This window comes from Bombus affinis, chromosome 17 (assembly GCF_024516045.1).
Source record: "Bombus affinis isolate iyBomAffi1 chromosome 17, iyBomAffi1.2, whole genome shotgun sequence".
NCBI lineage: Eukaryota > Metazoa > Arthropoda > Insecta > Hymenoptera > Apidae > Bombus > Bombus affinis.
This window is the reverse complement of record NC_066360.1, coordinates 4,367,978-4,390,979: the sequence shown is the minus strand read 5'-3', so window position 1 is coordinate 4,390,979 and position 23,002 is coordinate 4,367,978. Positions and strand designations below refer to the sequence as shown.

Genomic DNA, 23,002 nt, shown 5'->3' with positions numbered 1-23,002 from the left:
TATTAGCCGTTTGCATTGGAAAATTTGTATTCTCTATATCCAAGTAGCAACTGCAAGATTTTCAGCTAAAAGGTCGACGATATTCCTTACGACTAATACGAATAATATTCATATGTAATACGTTCAATTAATTAGTGACTATTTTAATAAATATGGTATTGTGGTCCTACGATGAAATAGCATATGTGCTTATGGGGGTATCTATATACTGTTAGCATATGCACTTTTGCTAACTGTTCCAACTTGATTATTAATCGTTTCTGTAAATCACGTTCAATCCAATATGATGAAATAGCATATGTGCTTATGGGACAATCTATACCGTTAGCATATGCACTTTTGCTAACTGCAACAACTTAATTATTGGTTGCTTTAATAAAGCTTTGATCGTTATAATGAAATGGTATATGTGCTTATGGGAGAATCTATACCGTTAGCATATGCACTTTTGCTAACTGTTAAAACTTAATAATTGATTGTTTTAATAAACCTACGTCTTTTTGTTACAATTAAATAGCATATGTGCTTATGGGACTGTGTATACTGTTAGTATATGCACTTCTCAATCTTGTTTATATTTTTTTATACTTCTACTGCATCCTCCCTTCTGAGTATTTTGATAACTCTTCTTTGGCGATTTTTCTATAATGTTTGTTATATTTTGATTCGATTATGGGACTATGTATACTGTTAGTATATGCACTTCTCAATCTTGTTTATATTTTTTTATACTTCTACTGCATCCTCCCTTCTGAGTATTTTGATAACTCTTCTTTGGCAATTTTTCTATAATGTTTGTTATATTTTGATTCGATTATGGGACTATGTATACTGTTAGTATATGCACTTCTCAATCTTGCTAATATTTTTTTGTCCTTCCACTGCATCCTCCCTTCTGAGTATTTTGATAACTCTTCTTTGGTAATTTTTCTATAATGTTTGTTATATTTTGATTCGATTATGGGACTATGTATACTGTTAGTATATGCACTTCTCAATCTTGCTAATATTTTTTTTGTCCTTCCACTGCATCCTCCCTTCTGAGTATTTTGGTAACTCTTCTTTGGCGATTTTTCTATAATATTATATATATTTTGTTTTGTAATATTTTGTATATTTTGTAATATTATAATATTATATGTATATATTTATATTTTTATAATATTATATATATATTATATATATTTTGATTCGATTACAGGACTATGTATACTCTTAGCATATGAACTTTTGCTAACTGTTCTAAATTAATTATTAATTGCTTTAATAAATTTCCCATTTATTATTTTCCCATTATGAAGTAGCATACGTGCTTATGGGACTACGTATACTGTTGGTATATGCGCTTTTGCTAACTGTTTCAACTTAAGCGATTACGTTCAAGAATTTTGGGTACTACGGTTTATGCCCGTAATATTTACGTTTGACCCGATACTTCGTGCTATGCCCGTAGTTGTAGATTAAGGGTTTAATTATTGACAGTTTTAATAATTCTTGACCTATTATTCTATGATGAAGTAGCATATGTGCTTATGGGACTACTTATACTGTTAGTATATGTACTTTTGTTAACTGTTGCAACCTAGCCATCGTTTATGCATTAATTCTTTGTTTCATGTAACACGGTTTCTCAGGACATGACATTTTTTCGCAACCTAATCATACAGCAGCTACGTATACGCATATACAGAGGCGCGAATAATTTTAAACTCAGCCGCATTTTTTGACTTGCCATAATGTTAAAACAGAGACTAACAACGTCGTTTATATAATTATGATCTTTAGGATGATTATGATTCGATCGGATGAAATACAATGCCACAAGCGTCATTGATCACGTCGAATCTCAGCTGTGTGAAAATGTAACTAAATTGTTCAAACTGTTACGTCCCGTTACTAATCTCATGGAGTAGACTTGCTACTCCGACGACCTTGATAAGACTATAATTTCGTGCATTGCTTTTCGCTCCGATGAGAGAAACCGTCAGCAGCTTCAGATAAAACTCAGTTGCACTGCGATATTTTACCTCTTTAGCTTAAATTTCAGGTATCTGATCGCGAATATATAGAAGTTCGCAACTGTTGAACTTGTACAAAGAAAAGTTTTATTTCATTCTTTACATTCTCAATCTGTCCAATTTGACCGAATTTTTTAGCCTTTATTATCACGTGGCTATCTATTCTCGGTGGGGTATCATCCTCGCGTTTGCCAGGTTATATCCTTTGTGAGGTCTGCTGGTTGTTTCCTTTTCAGTTTTCTTTGCATGTTCGAGGTGTCGATCGTTTTCGCAGGCAGCCGGTTTCCTATTCTTGCTTTGTATTTTTCTTCAGTCTCTGAAGGAAAATTAATCTATCTCAGTTTCGTCTCGTTTTCGCTTCGCTCACAAATTCAAAGAGACGTTCAATTTCTCGCTGTTCGGATATTATACTTGTACACGTGCAATCGAATCGGATTGCCTACTTCGGAGATCTTTATAACACTCTGATTTTGTCCAATGCTTTCCGTTCCGATGAGAAAAACTGTGAGCAGGTTCAGATAAAACTTAACTGCACTGCGATATTTTAGCCCTGTAGCTGAAATTTTAAGTAGACACAATTGGATGGAAGTTCGCCTCTGCAACTGTCGAACTTGTGCAAAGAAAAGTTGAGACGTCGGTTGTTAAAACGTATGACGATTTTCTAGATTAGCACGAAGTCTCGCGTTTAGAAACACGAGACAAATGTCTAATAATTTGAGTTTGAACTCAGTCTGAAAGTGCGACGCTTCATTCGCATAAACCTTCGTGTAAGTTTCCTTTTTTATTATTATTATTTAATTTCTTCTTTGCAATTTGCCCAGTTGAACATTTGGTAAATTTTTCTAACGTAAACGTTAATTATAAGCAAATGGTTACCCCCAGCGGAATACCATCTTCGAGTTTCGTGTAAGTGCCCGAGTACTTACGGACAGAAGTACAGGCTCATAGGGTGCCATAATTATAAATTTAATTTTCTTGCAAATTTAAATTGAAAATTGAAAGTGATTATAAATCCTAATTTTGTAATCCTAATTTTCAGTAATATTAAAACAGATGTTGAGAAAATCGTCTATATACATTTTTACAGTACGATATACAGTGAGAGTAAAGGTACAAGAAAATCAAAATTTCCTTCTCTCAATTAAAGTCTATCGGAAGTCTATCAACTCTGTCAAAGTCGTATCTTTCTGTCAGCTATTAAAAATAATAATTCGCCAAGAAATATCGTTCGATGCCCCATAGCCCTCACTTTACTCTTTACAAGAATTTTCATTGGAAAATTTATTTCAAAATTCCACTCTGCACGTCCAACAACGACCAGAGTTTCATCTTACAGAAATATCGCTGGTACATCTGTAGTTGTATAAATTCAGCATTTTTCAATGGGCCAAACTTTCGTCATTAAACGAGGATTTACGATATCAAATTCTCCCAGCAAAGCTGTTGCTGCGTTTTAATTGAAGTTCCAACTGAAAAGGAACGTTATTTCTCTCTGAAGAAAAACTAATGTACCTCAGCTTCGTCTCGTTTTGGCTTCGCTCACAAATTCAATTTCTAGCTGTTCGGATATTATACTTGTGCACGTGCAATCGAATCTCGATAACTCGGATCTGCCTAGTTCGAAAACCTTTATAATACTTTGATAATATTTGAGCACACTGCGATATTTTACCTCTGCAGCTCAGCTTTAAAGTAGCCTTGCCTCTACGAACTAAAATGTACCTCCGTAACTGCCCAACTTGCATCGCCGCTGCCTCTGTAACTGTCCAACTTGCATCGCCGCTGCCTCTGTAAGTGTCGAACTTGCATCGCCGCCTCTGTAACTGTCGAATTTTACCCACAGCTATGCCGTGCGTCGTAAGATGACAAATTAATTGCACAACGCTCGGTCTGGTTCTTTCCTTTGTGCCTTTTCTTCCGCTTCGCTGCGAGATGAAACTTGCCTCAACTCGAACCACTTGCCGCGTGTGCAGGTTTTACCTGACTGTAGCTGAAATTTAGAATATGCCAGGCGTCTGCAGTTCGATGTTTACCTCTGCAAGTATCGAACTTGTATCACCGCCGTCTCTGAAACACCAAGCGTATCTACAGCTTCGCTGTGTGACGATCATTGATCAGTCGTATTGGTCCGTAACTGAAAGATCTTCGCTGTTCCACAATATGCCAGGCGTCTACAGTTCGATGTTTACCTCTGCAAGTATCGAACTTGTATCACCGCCGCCTCTGGAACACCAAGCGTATCTACAGCTTTGCTGTGTGACGATCATTGATCAGTCGTATTGGTCCGTAACTGAAAGATCTTCGCTGTCCCACTGGTAATTGAAAAGAATCGTTGCTCGTAAAAGTAACGAAGCTGCAAGGATAGAAAGGAAAGAGAGCAAATACGAAAGCTCTCAATTTCGTATCGCATTGCGATATTTCTTTGTTAGCGCGGATCACTTTTCATGTCGACTTATTACGTTGCACGAGACGACCTTTGTTCCCTGGCGTAACGAAAAGGCGGCTGAACAAAAGCGAACAGCGGCATCCGTAAAGCTTGTCGGTGACAGGAGAAATAAAAGCGCGAAGCCAAAGTTCGATAATACTGGCATTCCGTAACCACAAAAGACGAGCCGCGGGGACACGCTGGTTACGTCGTATCGTGACCAGAAATAGGACGTGGGCAAAGTAAATGCGCGCGGTTTCGTCGTGACATCGATGAACGCTGTGTAATGTGCGCAGTGCTTTTAAATAAAAAGCTTACTTCGTCGTTGCTTGTCTGTCGTCTGTGACCGGAATTCCGTCAGCGAAATTTCACCCACTTGCCGATTGCCCAACGCAAAATCAATTAGAAAGCTGAACACGTGCTCGTCTCCCATGACGATACAACATACAGCAGCGCTGCGATTATCCGCAATGGTCGGATTAACCGGCAATCGTCGCGAATTATATTTCGCGCGAACGAAGAAATCCATGCAACTATGACTTTGGCAGCGAACAGTTGACAAAGCAACTGAAGGAATTCGTACGTTGTTTTTATTAATAAATTTTATTGTCATATCATCCATTTGGATTTCTAAGTTATCTTCTTTGTTTTTATCACCTCGTCGGTGTAATCTAATCTTATTGAGGTATTTGATGATGGCCACTGCCTGGGAACCGAGTATGCCAGATGATAGGTATTCTACTGTAATTTGAAAAAGTTTGGTAGTTTCTTTTGTTGGAAGTAACTGTCTGGTTGGCTGGGGTGAAATTTGCAGAAATCTCACGGTGGGGTTCAACGTATATTGTCAGTGATGATGACAGTTGAAGACTGAAAGTAAAAAGTAGAATTTACAAGTTTAGAAAATTGAAGGAAGATGGATTTCGTTAAAAAATGTACCTAGAAGAAGAGAATAATTTTCTTAGCCAGGTATCATTGTTAATTGAACTTAATAACAATATACAGGGAAAGCTAATTGTTGGGATATCACCAAAATTAAAAACCTGCAGGGCTCATGCCAGTTTGCTTCCAAAGTTTTCAGAATTCTCACATTTTTGAAGACTCTTTGTCTGGTTAGATAAATCTCAGGATTCACAAGTTCAGCCAAACATTCTTCCACTTTGATCTTGTAAGTGTTGGAAAATTGCCTTCGTTTGAAGTCTCTTCATCCAAAAGGCTCATCCAAGAGAATAGAAGAAGTGTTGGCTGGATGATGGCTCATTTTTATATGAGTTATTACGATTATATGAGCTTAATTGAGTTAATTGAGTGTCACATTGTTATACTATTAACACGTGTGCTTAACAAATACAGGTGTCCCTGTATATAATTATTATACTCGATTATTTCGTGATACCTGATTAACATCATTTTCTTCTTACTAATATATTTTTAAATAAAAACTATTTCTTCTTAATTTATATATCTCTCATCTATATATGAATACCTGGACAGTTGCATTTTATGACGTTGGCAATGACCGCGTAGGGAGACGCGGTAAGCCGATAGATAGTGAGGCGAGTGGGTCGAAAGTTCCTCAAGATGAAAGCCTTTATGGAGGCAGAAAGTTCAAGTATCAAGAACCGTCTATCGACTTTTGACATCGACGTGCTCCTTCTCATACAGTAACTGTAATTTGCATTTCAATATTTCACCTTGTACACACTCGCTTCCACTTCCTATCAAACTCGTATTTGTGCACTTGCATTGTTCTCGCTGTCAATGCACTTGGACACCAACCATTCGTTCGATGAACATGTGAAATGTTACTTGAAAAGATATTTGTTGGTTTGTTGGGTGCAAAATTGGAGGTACATAATTTAATTTTTTATTCAGCCTGTTGCAAAATGAACTAAAATTGCGTGTGGTTTATCAATATCCTATGATCAGAAATGTGTTTGGTATTTGACGATAAATAGCTGGTTAAAGTTGGAATAAGGTTGGCGAATGCGAAGACAAAGATAATTCGAAATTTACGTAGTTTCTTCCAAAGTGTATTAATATCACGCACTGTTTATCGCCTTTGTCTAAATAGAAATTTATCTGATCAGGAGATAAAGAGGTATCTGGTAAGCTTGCTTATCTCAGCTTGAAATTTGAGAATTGGAAGTTCCCAGAATCGAATTAGTTTGTTATTTTAGATGGTCTTTAAAATCAATTTAGTAAATTAGATACGGATGGATAGTAACGTAGTAATTATTTCCACTTGAATCACTTGGATTCAATACTCCTCTTAAATGTCAAATACAGCAGAACTCCATTCGTCTGAACGAAACTTCAGTCAATGCTCGTGTAACCGAACTTTTGCTGCTTGAATTGATCCATGTGAACCTTCTATTATACATCTGTTATGCTCACCCTTTATATGAAAAATAGTACGTAGTGGAGGTAATTGATAATAATCTGCGAAGCTGGGAGAACATGACAGTCCTAAATGCGAGTTTTCACAAAAACCAGAGGACATTCGTCTGTCTACAATATATCCACATTTATTCAACCGAAAATTCCGCTTCTTGGTTTTTCGACAAAAAGTTATTAGCTTTTCTCCTTTCTTTTTTTTTAATTTTAATTTGGCGATAAAATTTTTTAACGACATGGACAAGCGAAAATTTTAATTGGATGACCGCGGATAAATCGTGAACGACTTACACTGACAAGTTCAGATAAATAGAGTTTCTCCTATGAATAAATATGAGGTGGATAGGTTGTGGTGATAGTGTTGCTGAGGATGTATAAGCCTATATATGTATAGCCTTATACATCTACAACAGCTCTGTCACCACAACCTATCCTCCTCAAATAAGTAAATAATTGTTAATAAAAAAAAATTAACATAAATAAATAATAAATAAAAAAATAATAATAAAAAATAAAAATAAAACAAAATAATAAATAAAACGTAAGGAAACGAAAGAAATCAATTTGTTGTATCAAATATTGCAGTAATAATTTATTTGTGATTAAATATCCAGCTTAAATTCATCATTCAGCTACCGTTACTTTTTCATATAACAACGCAGATTATTTCCGATTTATTCTCAGTTCAGAGGCAACTTATCGAATTGTTCGATTTGTTAGATAAATTTGCCATAAGATCGAAAGCAGACACCTACGTATTGTTCGAAATGATATACAATTCGACGAAAGTTGCAAAGAAAATTACGACGCCACAAAAGTTTGTCTCGAGTCCTTGTGATGTTTCTCGCACGGGAAGAGAAATCAACACGGGACGTGTAGAAATACACGAGGAAAGATACAAATTGCGTTGAAGAGACAAATAAAACGTGAGCTCGGAACGTGAATTGAAGAAAACCTGAACAAGCAAGTGAAATGAAATCTCGTAGACTCCATACTGCTATCGCAAATTTACATATTTTTCATGCCAACATTCTCAACGATCATCGCATCGTAAGGACACAATGTTGCTACAATTATTATTCTAAATTGTTGTACGCCTTTCGTTGCGTTTCTTTGCATACAGGCTGATTACGGTTTATTGAGACAAAACTAAGACTAAAATGAGAAAATTGTATTCTATGTTATTTTGTCACTCTTGCATGATAAAAAGCAAGTACCAGCTGATTTTTACATATATATATACGTATGTATAATATATAATATAATAATATAAAATATTAATATAATGATGTATATAATAATATGTAGATAATATTGTAAAAAACTAATACGGCAATATATAGAATAATGATATATAATATATAACATAAGATCATACAACGTTAAAGACTTGTAGAACAGTTGATTTATATATGTATATGTGTATGTATAATGTCCAATATAATAATATAATATAATAATATAAAATATTAATATAATGATATATATAGTAATGTGTAGATAATAATATAAAAATATAATACGGCAATATATAGAATAATAATATACAGTATAACATATAAGATTCAGCTGGCCCTCGCTCCCGTACGATAATCGCTTGAACCCTTTATATATTTATATATACATATGTATACATATATAGGGTTCAAAGAAATAACACACGTATTCCGAGAACTAGTTGATTTACATATGTATATGTGTACGTATAATGTCTAATATAATAATATAATATAATAATATAAAATATTAATATAATGATGTATATAATAATATGTAGATAATAATATAAAAAACTAATACGGCAATATATAGAATAATGATATATAATATATAACATAAGAATGAACTGTTTCTCTCTTTCAAGCGTTAGTCAGTTAAACCCTTTATATATTTATATATATATATGTAAACATATTCAGGGCTCAATCATACAACGTTAAAGACTTCTGGAACAGTTGATTTATATATGTATATGTGTATGTGTAATGTATAATATAATAATATAATATATTATATAAATATATGATATAAAGTACAATATAATGTATATAGACATGTATATTAATATTTAAATCGTATAAGACCTGAGTTGCTCAGTGAATTTCGTGATGTTATATTTTAATCCTCTATATTGAATTTATTTAATCGGATGAACAGGCGTATAGTTCTAATTTAGATCTGCCTGCCACTTATCTCGATACGAAAGAAATACATACGTAGATGCGCACATTATTTTTCCAGTCTAGTTTGATCCGATAAGACTGAATCATCGATCTATCTTAGAGACCGATGTCATAGGTATTCGACGTTGGCGAGATAATTAGCCTTCCCATTTAGATCCATATCGTAGATAACAGAACGACTGATGTATTCGAAACGATTTCCTGAAGCGATAAAATGCTAACAGCTTTCGGTTTGATTAGAAATGCAATATTATGTCTGGGACAAAATACAGTTATCGATTTGATGGCAGGTTCTTCTTTGTTATTAATTAATCAACACTAACCAACGTCATTCACGTTTGCCTCGTAAAACATGAGATAATTTCCGAAATCTCGTTCTTGTCTTCGAACTTTCATCATCACGTGCATCATTTGCCTCGCTATTATTCTTCTCTTTGTAATAATTTCATTTACCATCGCTCGTCTCTCACTTTCGCATGTCTGTGCGTGCCTCGGTGTCAATTTCATTATAACGATAAAGACGATAAAAGAGATCAACGAAACGAACAGATAAACAATTGATCTTGAAAATTATCCTATCGACATTTGCGCATTCTTCGCGAAGAATAAACCGGACGAAATAAAAGTGAAAAATCTCCAGAAACATTGTTCCATAAATTGGTCGAATTGGCACGAGAGTGAGCGTGAAGCGCGGTAATTAAAGTTAATTCGTCAGATCGTTGAACGAACAAAATGAAGGACCCACGAAAGATCTACGTTTATTAGCAGAGTTGTTAAAAACGTTAGTAAAAAATCTCAGTTGGTTGTTTTATATTCGTTCCGATGACTTCTACATATTTTCGATTTACCTTATGTACCGTATTGCGTAGGCAACTAAATGATTGCGGATTTTATCAATACTACCTAATGACAAAACCCGCAATCACTTAGTTGCCGACCCAATAGAACGAAACTAAACGCGAGCACAGACACCGGCGAATTAAATGCTGTTCGACACGATAACGTGGTAAATGATCGTTTTCTAATAGACAAATGTGTGTTATATGTGTCGTACGTGGTATTTGTCGCTACGTAATTGATACGTGTACGGTTTCTCTGGAGCAAATCCGCCATATTAATCGTGCAGGTTTCTACATTATCGTGTCGTCATGTACGAATATTTGTGTCGTTAGTTACACACTTGGTAGTTATTGACTCGTAAAAAGAAACAGTTAGAGCGAATTATCGTCTGTTTGTGTTTTTTCAAGAAGCTACATTTCCTTGTCGTTCGTGCGCTTTTGCCACGTTTTATTATGGTTACAAGCAGTCGCTTGATTTTGTGCACTGACATCTCAGCGTTGCTCTGCGATCCAGATAAAAAAGAAACATTGCCAGACGCAGATAAAAAAGGAAGATTGCCAAAAAAAAAAAAAAAATTCTATGCCAGATTCTTTTTCATGTCATCTCCGCTGTTTGTGTTTGCTTACGTTTTTCGCGAGGAAAATTAACATCGTAGACAGAACCGGTCTACTTTCACGTCGCGTTTTTTTTTCTTCGCGTATTTTTTATAATTTAACAACTTTATTTTTACCAATTCCATTATTCGAATTTTAAACAACTGCTTCGCGTATCCTAACGTAACGTAAACGTAACGAGCATTCAGTGTTGCGCTTCTGTCCCGATTCTCGTCTCGTGCGCGTTGCGTTTAACACGTTGACGCCGGCGTGCACCATCGGCGGGTCACGTGTCTGTCCCGTGAGGCGGCGTGCACTACGGATGGGTCACTCGAGTTTGTTCCGTGGGATAGCGTGCATCGCGATGGGTCACACATGTATTTCATAGAATAGATAGTACAAAATAGGTTTATATTATTTTATCTGAACATTATAAGCAGATATACAATAGTAAAAACATAACAATTCAATATTATAAACAAAATTATTCCCTTTTTTCATGCAATTTTTTAAAAATATGTTAGACAGAGTGCCGGCTGGTCCGTATAACGATCACAATATGTTGTTACTTTTTTGGTTCCTTTCACAGCATACTCTCTATTTTTTATTCTAGAAATGCGTTTCCAACTTTTCTTTACACTGCCGTTTCGTTTTGCTCGCGGGCCCTTGACACGACTGCAGAAAATGTGATCGTTTTCTGGGCAGTACTTCATTGTCACTTGGCATTTCTTCTCTGTGGGGATTCACTGTACTTAAAAGGTGATCAATAATTTCTTCGCGAAATTTTAAGATTTTTATACTTTTAGTACCCCATTTTCTATGTACATATCACGCATTTACGAGGCAAGTCTCATGCGCATTGCGTTTAGGATACTTACTTACTTTAAGTCATTTAGTTGGAAAGAATTTCCATTTTCGTTTGTTTCGACGTGCTAATGCGTTCGAGGCTTTTCCAGCGATTGAAAAATCCCGATAAAGCGTAGTCGATTTTTCTGTTTCTTTGTTCGTCTGAGTAGATGTAAATTACACGAATAATTCTTTCGAGAATCAGTTAGACGAATATGTTTCCCCGGCAATGAATAATTTCACGCTGCTTTCAGTACCAGCGAGTCGTACAATTCGTTAGCTTTCTATCATTTAGAATTTGTCGTTCCACGTTTGCAAATAAAATAGGAACAACAGAGATAAAATATTTCTCTTCTATATCAATATCAGCAACATTCCACGTATCTTTCATTTCGGATCGTTACGCGCTAGTGTTTTGCAATGTTCACAATTGCGAGAGATACGTAAGGCAAATAGCTGCATCCTATTTTTATTTTTTTAATCACATTGTACATACGCGTTTCGATTATTGTCATTTGTTATCAAGGTAATTCATTTTCGTAAATAATTAATTGAAAAGAAGAATCTGAATAAATAAGTGAAGTTTCTCAATATCAAATGTTCGAAACATATCAGTATGTATATATGTAGTATCAGTAGTATAGCATTCACTATCATTTGTTTTTTCATTACGTTTCGATCGTTTCGACAGGCTACAGATTACAGGAAACGAAATTACATCATTTTCGAAATGAAGTACTATGCATCGACATTTATTACCGAAATTTCAATTAATTAAAAGGGACTAATTTTCCAATGCATAAATTGCTTATAGATAAAACACTATCACATTATACGGTACGTAAATTTGTCGTTCTTTCGATCTTTTCCGAAAATTTTCACCATTTTCACAATAAATCATTGCGCAGTCCCATTTATTAACGAAATTTCAATTAATTAAAAGGGAGAAATTTTTCAAGACAAAAATTATTAATTGTTATACCTAAAAGTATCACATTATACGATACGTAAATTTGTCGTTCTTTCGATCTTTTCCGAAAATTTTCACCATTTTCAAAATAAATCATTGTGTAGTCCCATTTATTAACGAGGTTTCAATTGATTAAAAGGAACTAATTTTTCAAATTATAAATGGCTTATAAATAAAAGTATCACATTATACGATACGTAAATTTGTCGTTCTTCGATCTTTTCCGAAAATTTTCACCATTTTCACAATAAATCATTGTGCAGTCCCATTTATTAACGAAATTTCAATTAATTAAAAGGGAGAAATTTTTCAAGACAAAAATTATTAATTGTTATACCTAAAAGTATCACATTATACGATACGTAAATTTGTCGTTCTTTCGATCTTTTCCGAAAATTTTCACCATTTTCAAAATAAATCATTGTGCAGTCCCATTTATTAACGAGGTTTCAATTGATTAAAAGGAACTAATTTTTCAAATTATAAATGGCTTATAAATAAAAGTATCACATTATACGATACGTAAATTTGTCGTTCTTTCGATCTTTTCCGAAAATTTTCACCATTTTCACAATAAATCATTGTGCAGTCCCATTTATTAACGAAATTTCAATTAATTAAAAGGGAGAAATTTTTCAAGACAAAAATTATTAATTGTTATACTTAAAAGTATCACATTATACGGTATGTAAATTTGTCGTTCTTTCGATCTCTTCCGAAAATTTACGTCACTTCCAAAATAAATCATTGTGCAGTTCCATTTATTAACGAGATTTCAATTGATTAAGAGGAACTAATTTTCGTACCGTGCTTCGGCGCGCTAGTGTATACCATGAACACAAACAAATGAACAGTTATTGTCAAACAATTACGAGTGATTCTTCTATACCTATCACGCACATCACCTCAGAACTAATTTTTCAAATTATAAATGGCTTATAAATAAAAGTATCACATTGTACGATACGTAAATTTGTCGTTCTTTCGATCTTTTCCGAAAATTTTCACCATTTTCAAAATAAATCATTGCGCAGTCCCATTTATTAACTAAATTTAAATTACTCAAAGGGGACTAATTTTTTAAATTATTAATTGCTTATAAATAAAGGGATCATAGTAAAGTACATGAATAAAGAAACGGTTCATGTGATCGAATTTTTGCCGAGATCGACACGATTTATATGACATTAATTACACATCGTGTGTTTAAAATATATTTTATATTCTTATTCTTTCTAGCTGATTGAATAATTTCTCTGCGTTTTTTAAAGTGTAATTTCCTAGTATTATATAAAAGCCGACCACGAGTGTTCTTCTTTGCGGCGTGTAATGACCAATAAGGACACGTAAAGCGTCTTTGTAAATCACTGGAAACGTGGTAGCAAGTGGCCGGTAATTTGTCTGTTCGTCTGTGTGCCGTTCGTAAAAGCGTGAAGGCGTAAAATATTCGAAAGAAATGAATTTTACTGCGCGTTTGAAGGATGTGAAACGTTGTCACGTGAGTAACTCACGTGCCTCGCATTCCTCTTTCTCCCTCCCGACAATTTAATTTACACGTCTCGTGATTGATCTGCCCAGACTTTGTACGTTAAGGTCTTGTACGTATGTGTACGCTCGCGTGTATTTGTCAAAGTAATTTACACGCACACGAATCGTCGTAAAATCGAAACTGAAAGTAAATAAGACGATATAAATAATTAACTAAATATCTGAACGCACGCAGTGGATGGCTAGCTACTAACTTACCGCGACGATCCTCAAAATGCCAAGATGATTCATAGAAATATATATCGACCTGTGAAACAATGAAATTATAACAACTAATAAATACAGAATGTATATTAAACGTGGATCATAGTAGATTGAATAACAGAACACCATAGGAGTGAAATATAATAAGTAATAAATAAATATATTCAGGGTGATCGAGACGCGATAACAAAATGTATGTCGATGTCTTTTCACAGAAAGAATTGGATGTTTGAATCAAGGAAACTTGGGTATAAATGTAAAGTAGATACAAGAGAAGTTGTGATTGAATTTTTTGAAGCCACCATGTTTGTAGGATATTCCACCAACCTGAAGAAGTGACGCTATATTAAAAGTCTAAAATGTTAAATATGAATATTGAAAATATTAAAAGTTTGTGAATTGTGTTGTTTGACTTTGGAAGATATAAATGTTGAAAATATTAAAAGTTTGTGAGTTGTGTTGCTTGACTTTGGAAGAAATAGATAAATATGTAGCAGCCAATTTACTGGATAGAGAATAATACACAGAGCCAAACTGAAACTAAAATACAACCTACCAGAAATAAATGCTACATAAAAATAGAACACAGTGAAAATTAAAGTTAAAAAATGAAGTAAATATTAACCAAAGTATACAAGCAACTAACTGATCCAGTTGTATTGTTTCAATAACTTAGATAACGTTAAAACATTTGAAGCTAAATAATTGACCTTCGTAGGTTGGAATTTATATTTCAAGTTAATACCATTAGCTAACACACTATATGAATGTGAATGATAAACATTATGGTAATGATATACCAGAGAAAACAAAAATTGAAGTACTTACTATATGAAAAGTAAATAATATTGTACATATTATTGGATGGAATTGTTTTAATGAATATATCCTGTTATAATATAGCAGATATATTAATAATATCATATAATAATATAAATATAGTCGACCCAGCTATAACACGTCATAGGACATGTGATGTTTCAAAATGGCTAAATTCCTGTTAATTTATTATTGGCTAATTAAATACAGAGCCGATATTTATTAATGGAGAATATAAAATGCTTCATTTGATACAGAAAGTTGAAATTAATTAGAATTATACATGGATATAAGAATATGATTAAAAATTGATCAAATAATCAAATAAAAAATAAAATCATCAGGATAAGACTATAATATTCGTAAATATGTGGTTGATGCTATAGGAAGATTGGTTACACGAAACTCGATGATGCCCCATTAATTATTCTGACAATTTAGTTATTCAGTAACCGAGAGATCATTTAATACCAGAAAAAAGTTAAGCTAAAATCCAGTTGCCAGAAATGGCAACATAATTTCCACCGACGCTCCATTTAGCACCTCAACGCTGATGCTCGTGCGAGACACAGTCAACGAACGACTTGTTAACAAATCCGCACGTTTAACGATAAACAGTCACGTGTTTTTAAAGACAAATTTGTTTCCTTTGCTACCTTGTACTTTCCATCTCATTCTATTGAGAGCGTAAGATTTCAAAATTACGTTAGTTTTGGAGATTTAAAGTATTGGTATTGGAACTACAAGAAGAAAATAAAAAATAAATTATTAGTTAACAAGGAATTGAACAAGAACTGCGAAATCTCGAGTGAGTTGGTTCTACATGCATTGCATGATTTTTTGTCCCTTTGTTCTCGAGGAATTAATGGAAAAATGATGTTCTTGGTATAGCGATTTTTTATTATGTTTCAAATATTTTTATTAGAATTTCCACTCGCACAAGCGTAAGAATATGCGCGGATATTATACGAGTTTTTGTTGTGAATTATCCGACGAATATCCAAAACGCAGACAAATATTTGCTTTGGACTGTACGTGGAAAATATAGTGGAACGTGTAGTATGGAGAAGAAAAGCTGCTTTCCAGAGCAGACTTCCGAAAGACTGTTCCCACCAGTCAGATATTTGTCGTTCTGCAAACTCTGAGATATACAGGAAAATCGATAGCCAACAAATTTACTACTCTCCTGTGTCTTTCTCTGCCTGGCCGCAAAGTGTCACGTTGGCTTTGTAAAATTTCGACAGCTACGCGATAATTCGCAATGTTATCGAAACGGATGCAATACTCAAGTTTGCCAAAAAGATGTTCTACATCCCATGAGATGTCGTTTTCGAGGGAAATAAGGACGTCGACTGAACAGCGAACGGCTGGCTCCAGTACGTCTACTATAAATCGTGAATCTGTAGTTTACGAAGATCTTCAGAAGTGGCGTTCAAGCGACAATAGAATTACGGGACGAAGAATGGAGGAGTTCGAGACCTACAAAGTTACACAAAGTTCGTAACGGTATAAATAATTGCCGTACTTGCTGAACAGAAATGATCAGGCAACGTTGACTCTATTATGAATAGGTCAGACAAACTGGACTGCGGATATTCATGCAAATATCCGCAGTATTTGCCCGAACGAATAATTGAAAAACTGGAGTTTGTACAAGATGTTAGTTCATCGTTTAAAAATTGCAATGCCTACTATACATTGAATATTTTACACATTTTTACGTATTACGTATGTTTTTCTGTATCTTTGTATATGCGAATTTCTCATAGATGCAGAAATTTTCACAGTATACTATTAAAAATCTAAATACCAAATACCAAGTACAAAATAACAAATACCAAATATCAAGTACAAAATACTAAGTACCAAGTATCAAATAGCAAATAGCGAATACAAAGTAACAAGTACCAAATAAAAATATCAAATACTAAGTACAAAATATTAAGTACCAAATAGCAAATACCAAACATTAAATATCAAATACCAAGTACCAAACACTAAACAACAAATATCAAATACCAAATACCAAACATTAAACAACAAATATCAAATACCAAGTACCAGATACAAAAACCAAATAACAAGTTCCAAGTACCAAATATCAAATACCAAATACTAAACAGCAAATATCAAATACCAAGTACTAGATAAAAAAACCAAGTACCAAGTACCAAACACTAAACAACAAATATCAAATTCCAAATACCAAACACTAAACAACAAATATCAAATACCAAGTACCAGATACAAAAACCAAATAACAAGTTCCAAGTACCAAATATCAAATACCAAATACTAAACAGCAAATATCAAATACCAAGTACTAGATAAAAAAACCAAGTACCAAGTACCAAACACTAAACAACAAATATCAAATACCAAATACCAAATACAAAATAGCAAATACTAATTACCGAATACTGAATGCTGGATACTGAATACCAAATAGCAGATACTAAACACTAAGTACCGCACTAAATACAATATTAAAAGTGTGCAGCATGGTGTAGCTTCGCTCTAAATTCGCACAGGATGCTATAAATAGAAATCCGGAGAAGGAAAGCTTTAGATTTTCTGAAAGTTGTTGGTTTATGCAATAAATATTGCACTACGACACACACTATAATATATATATTATAACATTATAAATACTATACTATACTACTATAGATTCGTTCTGTTCCACTGACCATTTTCAACACGGTCACTAATAAGTGACGACGTAAACTGCTACTTGCGAATCACGAGCGACTCGATTACGTTCGTGCTCAATCACGACAACTTTTCATAGTGATTTATAATTTTTCACGAAGATGACTTCTGATTGGTGCACAGCGTAACTGTACTTCATCGCATCGCGCAACCTCTGTACAGTAGAACCTCGATGATCCGGAGTGATGTGGCCCGGGTTTATCTCGGATATTGCGGAAAGGTTGGGTTCATAAATCGTGCAATAAAATCGCAGGCAATTTTCGATAGTGTAACGGTGCGCATTTATTTCCGTTTAACGAATTATTTCTTCAGTTGAAAGTTGGATCGACTTTTGCTTGCGCGTCACCTGACTATTTAGACTTCCGTACTCTTCGTGTTGAAGTTTCAAGAAATACGAAGTTACATTATAGTCGAAAACACCTCGGATAATACGAAACTTGAGTTAAACGGGTCTCGAATAACCCGACACTCTACTGCACTCTATATTAACGGTATGAAGCGAATATTATGATTCCGAAATCGAGAATAAACATTAATATTAATATATTACTGTTTCAAATACGAAATTAAGATAAAGAAAGGAAAGCTGAATTATTTTGCAATTTTAATTCTCAGTAAAATACATTTACATTGCATATGCGGCAAACCTAACGAAATTTCGAGTTCGTATTATACGCAGATATTTTTACGCGAACTATGCGGACAATTACTTTATAAGACCTAATTCAATCAGCGTGAAGAATTACGCGAGCAAATTCGTTCGAGATAAAAAAAAAAAAAATCACGGCCTCGGTCGTGAATGAAGTTAGGCAACCACCGTGATAGTAATTCTGCGATTACTCGGACAAATCACTCGTAGTGATTCTGCGCGCCATTTCTGCCGTAATAACTTTAAGGGCGCGCGTTACGTTTGACGCACAACGAAGAGAGAAGAGAAGAGAAATCTGTTCGATAAAATGGAGAAATATTTTCCTATCTATAGGGAGCAATTTCAAAAGTGTACGCGTTTGTTCTTTTTTTGGCTTCTTCGTATTTTCGTATCGCTGCCTCGCCTGGCGGAGCGTCAATTTTCGTAGGAAAAGGGAGCAGAACAGGCTTTCCAGATTACATGGAAAAGGTCGCTTCACTCGTCGTTTAGCCGGTCGCCTGGCTTTCTTTCTCGTCGGTTAGGCGACGGTCGGCGTTAGACGAACCAAATAGTCGAACGGTGAGTCATAAACGACGGAAGAGTCGGACATTCTTTATCCCCGCGGCTCCATGTGTCAGTTACGACTACAAGCTTACGCCAGTCAGCTAACAGCTTGTAGTCCGTAGCGCGCGCAGTGTGCAGCGTGCACAGAGCGACATGCTGCGGTACAGAACATTTTCCATAGTCTCGTTCGGTGTTTCGCGCGGCATCACCTCTTTTACCACTCGTATTTCATCGTCCCGTTTTAGTCCGCGTTTACTCTTACCTCGAAATATATACTTTTTCCCTCTATTTTCAAATGGCAACCTCTCACATTCTCGCTACATTGTTCGTTGACCCCTAACCATATATCTGTGCAAAAGCTTCCAACATATGCTTTTATTTAACGCGATGCAACATTTAATAGAACGTTTATGGATGTGTCTTTTGAGATACAGAGATCTTTTCTTTTTTTAAGAAATTGTGCGGGGGGCTTCCAATTTTCTGATTGCGTTTTTTAATCGACTGCGTTAGGAATTTTGGAAGTTTGTGTTTTGAAGCTCGCAATTGTGTGTTATTTCTACAATGTATATATATGCGAATTTTAAGAAATAGCAAGATGTTATTGAATATTTAGATTATATTGTAGTATTATACAGTGATTTTACAATAAGCTCGTTTGGATTTTTCAATTGTGAATGGGATCACTGCGTGTCTCTTTCGCAGTGTCACGTATTAAATAAAATTAATTCAGGGCAGCAAATTTGGTTCAAATGGAAGTTTGCTTTCGGTAATTGATGTTACTTTTAAGTTTGCACGTTGGTACCCGCAGTTAAAGTATTCGTACGATACCTAAGTTTAATAAAATTATTGCAGAACCTCGTGTAGTGATTTTAACGAATAAAAAATAACAAAAAAGAAAAGAAGAATGCGATAGCTATAATCCTATCGTGAAAATATTAATAGATATTTAGCAAATGATAAAAATATTCGTACAGTCACCGCTTCGTAGCATAAAATGTACGTAGATATTTCAAAAAATAATCTGCATCGAAGTGCGGAAGAAATGGGTTTACAAGACGAACTGATGCAAAATGATAAAAAGCACCGCCAAGAGGAAAGCTCGATGCTAAGCATCAGCATAATTAAATCTAGCGATTTTCTCTCCAGAAAGGTCCTATTAGTTTCTTCCATTAAATTGTACGAACATTTGTTACGCGTATATTTTTCCATTTTTTTAGAGATCTGATAATATTTTCACAAAGCATATAGATATCTTCCTTTTTATGAAAATTATTTCGCAGACTGATAAAAATATTGACATAATTTTCACTTACGAAAATCCTGTTAGTGTTAGTTCTACGATATTTTTGTTGAAATCAACGACTGCACCGACCACAATTTTGCTTCCATAGGATGAGAGTGGCGATCTTTGTTCGCAAGTTCTCCCTTCGCGAACACGTGTTTCGTGAAAACGTTTTAAACAACGCGGAGGATTTTTTGCATCTGTTTGGTTGACAGATTTTCCAGGAAAAGCAAAGAACTTTCGTTTGGAAGTTCTTTGTTGTTGGAAACGATGAGTCTTGCTGCTTCTTAGTCATCGCCATCAAGATAACGCGTGGCTACTATTTCTAAACTTTTCTACCCTTGGACTTGACTCATCCGCTTCAACTTCCCCAGTAATGCCGCTTCCGATCGATTAGATACGATCTTAGCGTTGCAAAAGTACCTCGAATGAGCTTCACTTCGCTGACTTTCCGATTCGGTTTACTTATCCATCGAAGTAGTTGGGATACTCGGTTGATAATATCAGTGTGTCATAAAAGTGCACTTTTTGACGCCTGCACGACACGAAATTTAATAAATTTGTAATATAATGTAATAAGATATATAAATTTCACGAAATTTCAATATAAAATATATATATAATAATTCCTATATAAAGTATACATAAAATTAAACGTAAGGTAATTGGATAATTGAAATAATTAAATGACAAATTATTATTCTAGGCAGTGATTTAAACACAGTCTGTGGCATGTTCTAAATTGATGTAATTCGTAACTGTTAGCAGCGTGATTCGTATTTTCAAACATCGGGTACAAAAGCGAAAGAACGAACAAAGATGCGTGGTGTCGTGGATACAAGGTCACTAGAATTTGTAACTGAAGCTACAGATATGCATAATAATTCAGCAACTGATGCTATCTAAATATATTCTACGCTGCAAGTTTCAGAGTTTTCACATCGCCGGGAATATCGTAAGATTCGTATAACAATCCTGTAACGTGGATTTATTCCTCGGGGGGGCGGGGAGGGGCGAAAGAAACGCGAGCTTGCAGAACGCAGCGAGCGATAGAAACTTGTATGATCGACAATTTACAAAATGATATATAGTTTTATGTTTTGTTTTGTAAATTGCCGATTGTATAAGCGTCTACGAGGTTTCGTGAAACATCAAACATTTCTACTTCCTCTTTTTTACCTCGAACATTATCCTTCTGGCAAGCTGCGATCGATAAATAAGAGCGATAAATTTATCGAGCGAGAAGAAACGAACTAGCGTGCGAGCAACATAACAAGAAATACAATTCGGTTTGTTTATTTTAGGTTGATGTTTTTTTCGATCTGTGTGCGATAAGATCTGTGCGCGACAGCACGGACTCGCTAGAAAAAAAATTCACTTTGTTTATTTCAGTTTGATGTTTTTTCGACCTGCGTGCGATAAGATCTGCGCGCGACAGCACCAACTCGCTAGAAAGAAAAAAAAAAAAAAGTAAAGAAGTCTAAAAGAAGAGAAAGTCCGTACGCTTACCAGAAAACGATTTATCTCCGGCGTCTATTAGTGTCAACGGTCTATTCTATTAGCGCCATTCATCCGCCGTATGTATCAACATGAAATTTTACACGAAAGAGATATTAATGCCTTGGTATTTTGATCAACAGTCGTCCTTGACAGTGATCGCTTTAGGTGGTCCATACTTACAGGCGAACGTAATACGTATACATAGGGTGTGCCACACTCAAACTGTTCGATCTACAGACAAAAGGAAGGAAGAAACGTTACACAGAGTTAGTTTGGTAATAGACGTTGCATCACAGTGTTAGAAACTAACTCATTTTCCATCGCAGCGCGCAAAAGACCACCGTATTATCGCAGTTACTTTTTTTGTCATCACGTGGTAACAATCCCGTGTTGTTGATGTGAAACGTAATATTGGATTGGCAATTAGGCAATTGCGGATTTTGTCATTTTGTATTGACAAATTCCATAATCATTTAGTTGCCAACCCAATAATATGACGATGAATAACACGAAAAACGATCGGCTGGTACTTTTAATTCCTCGTTTCGAAACGATGTCCTTGAGGTCGGATACAAAACAAAGAAAGCAATGTTTCATTACATTTTTATGTTACTATTTTTTTTTCAATATTTCTTTACGATCTCTGCAACAGAACGTTTGTTGACAAACTCTGTACGACATACTTTCCATTTCTTTTTGCGCCTATAGGTTGTCGTAGTCCGGTCATGTAGGTTCGGAACACCCGGTGAATGCTTGAGGGTTCAGGGTCGTTGGCTCCGCAAGCAACCAGGAAACGAAACATTTATTAAAAGATTTCGGAAGAGAAATAATGACTAGGAGTTTTATCACGGAAAGTCGTGTGGCTCGCTTAAAAAAATAAAAAAATAGGAAAGTCCTGCGGCTGGCGTTCATTTGTCATTCGCCTCACAACCGAACGAAAGTTTTGTCCACTAACGCATGACGTATACCCAATGTATATATTGATTTATTGATCGTTAGATCGTACGCTCGGCTGGAAAATGTCTCGTCCCGACGAGTATCGTTCTGAAAGAAATTTCAATTCTTTCGTATTACGATCCGACGACCTACGTGTCTCCATGTCGGTTCTTCCGGATGAGCAATTGTATTGTAATTGTAAATTGTGTGTGTTTTCTCGGAATCTTCATTTTGGGCCCAATATAAACGTGTCCGAGCACCGTGAAAGTTTGAAATGTCTTTACTCGCATCGAGTAAATTTCAAGGCGTTCTTCAAGTCTGCAAACTTGGTTTTCCCTGTCGTATGATGGAAAATTCTTCGTATTTTCTCGTAAGAAATCACCTGCCGTTTGTTCGTTCCTGTCATTCGATCACACCCTGTATATTGGAAAGCAGAGTTGCATTAGTCGTAGATGGAAGAATTGTCTTGAAATATTGATTAATTAATAGGTAAACAGCTTTTGGAAAGATTCTGATTGATAAATGGTAAACGTTAATTAG

The 23,002-nt window shown here is 35.0% G+C and overlaps 1 protein-coding gene and 1 long non-coding RNA gene across 7 annotated transcripts in view; both read left to right on the top strand.

Moving 5' to 3' along the window:
- LOC126926026 (phosphofurin acidic cluster sorting protein 2) overlaps positions 1 to 23,002 on the top strand; it is a 172,448-nt gene that overhangs the window by 49,682 nt on the left and 99,764 nt on the right. The gene's annotated exons all lie outside the window — the stretch shown is intronic.
- Positions 11,941 to 21,504, top strand: LOC126926063 (uncharacterized). Its single transcript, XR_007714245.1, has 2 exons — positions 11,941 to 12,715; positions 13,042 to 21,504. It is a non-coding gene; the product is annotated as an uncharacterized LOC126926063 (long non-coding RNA).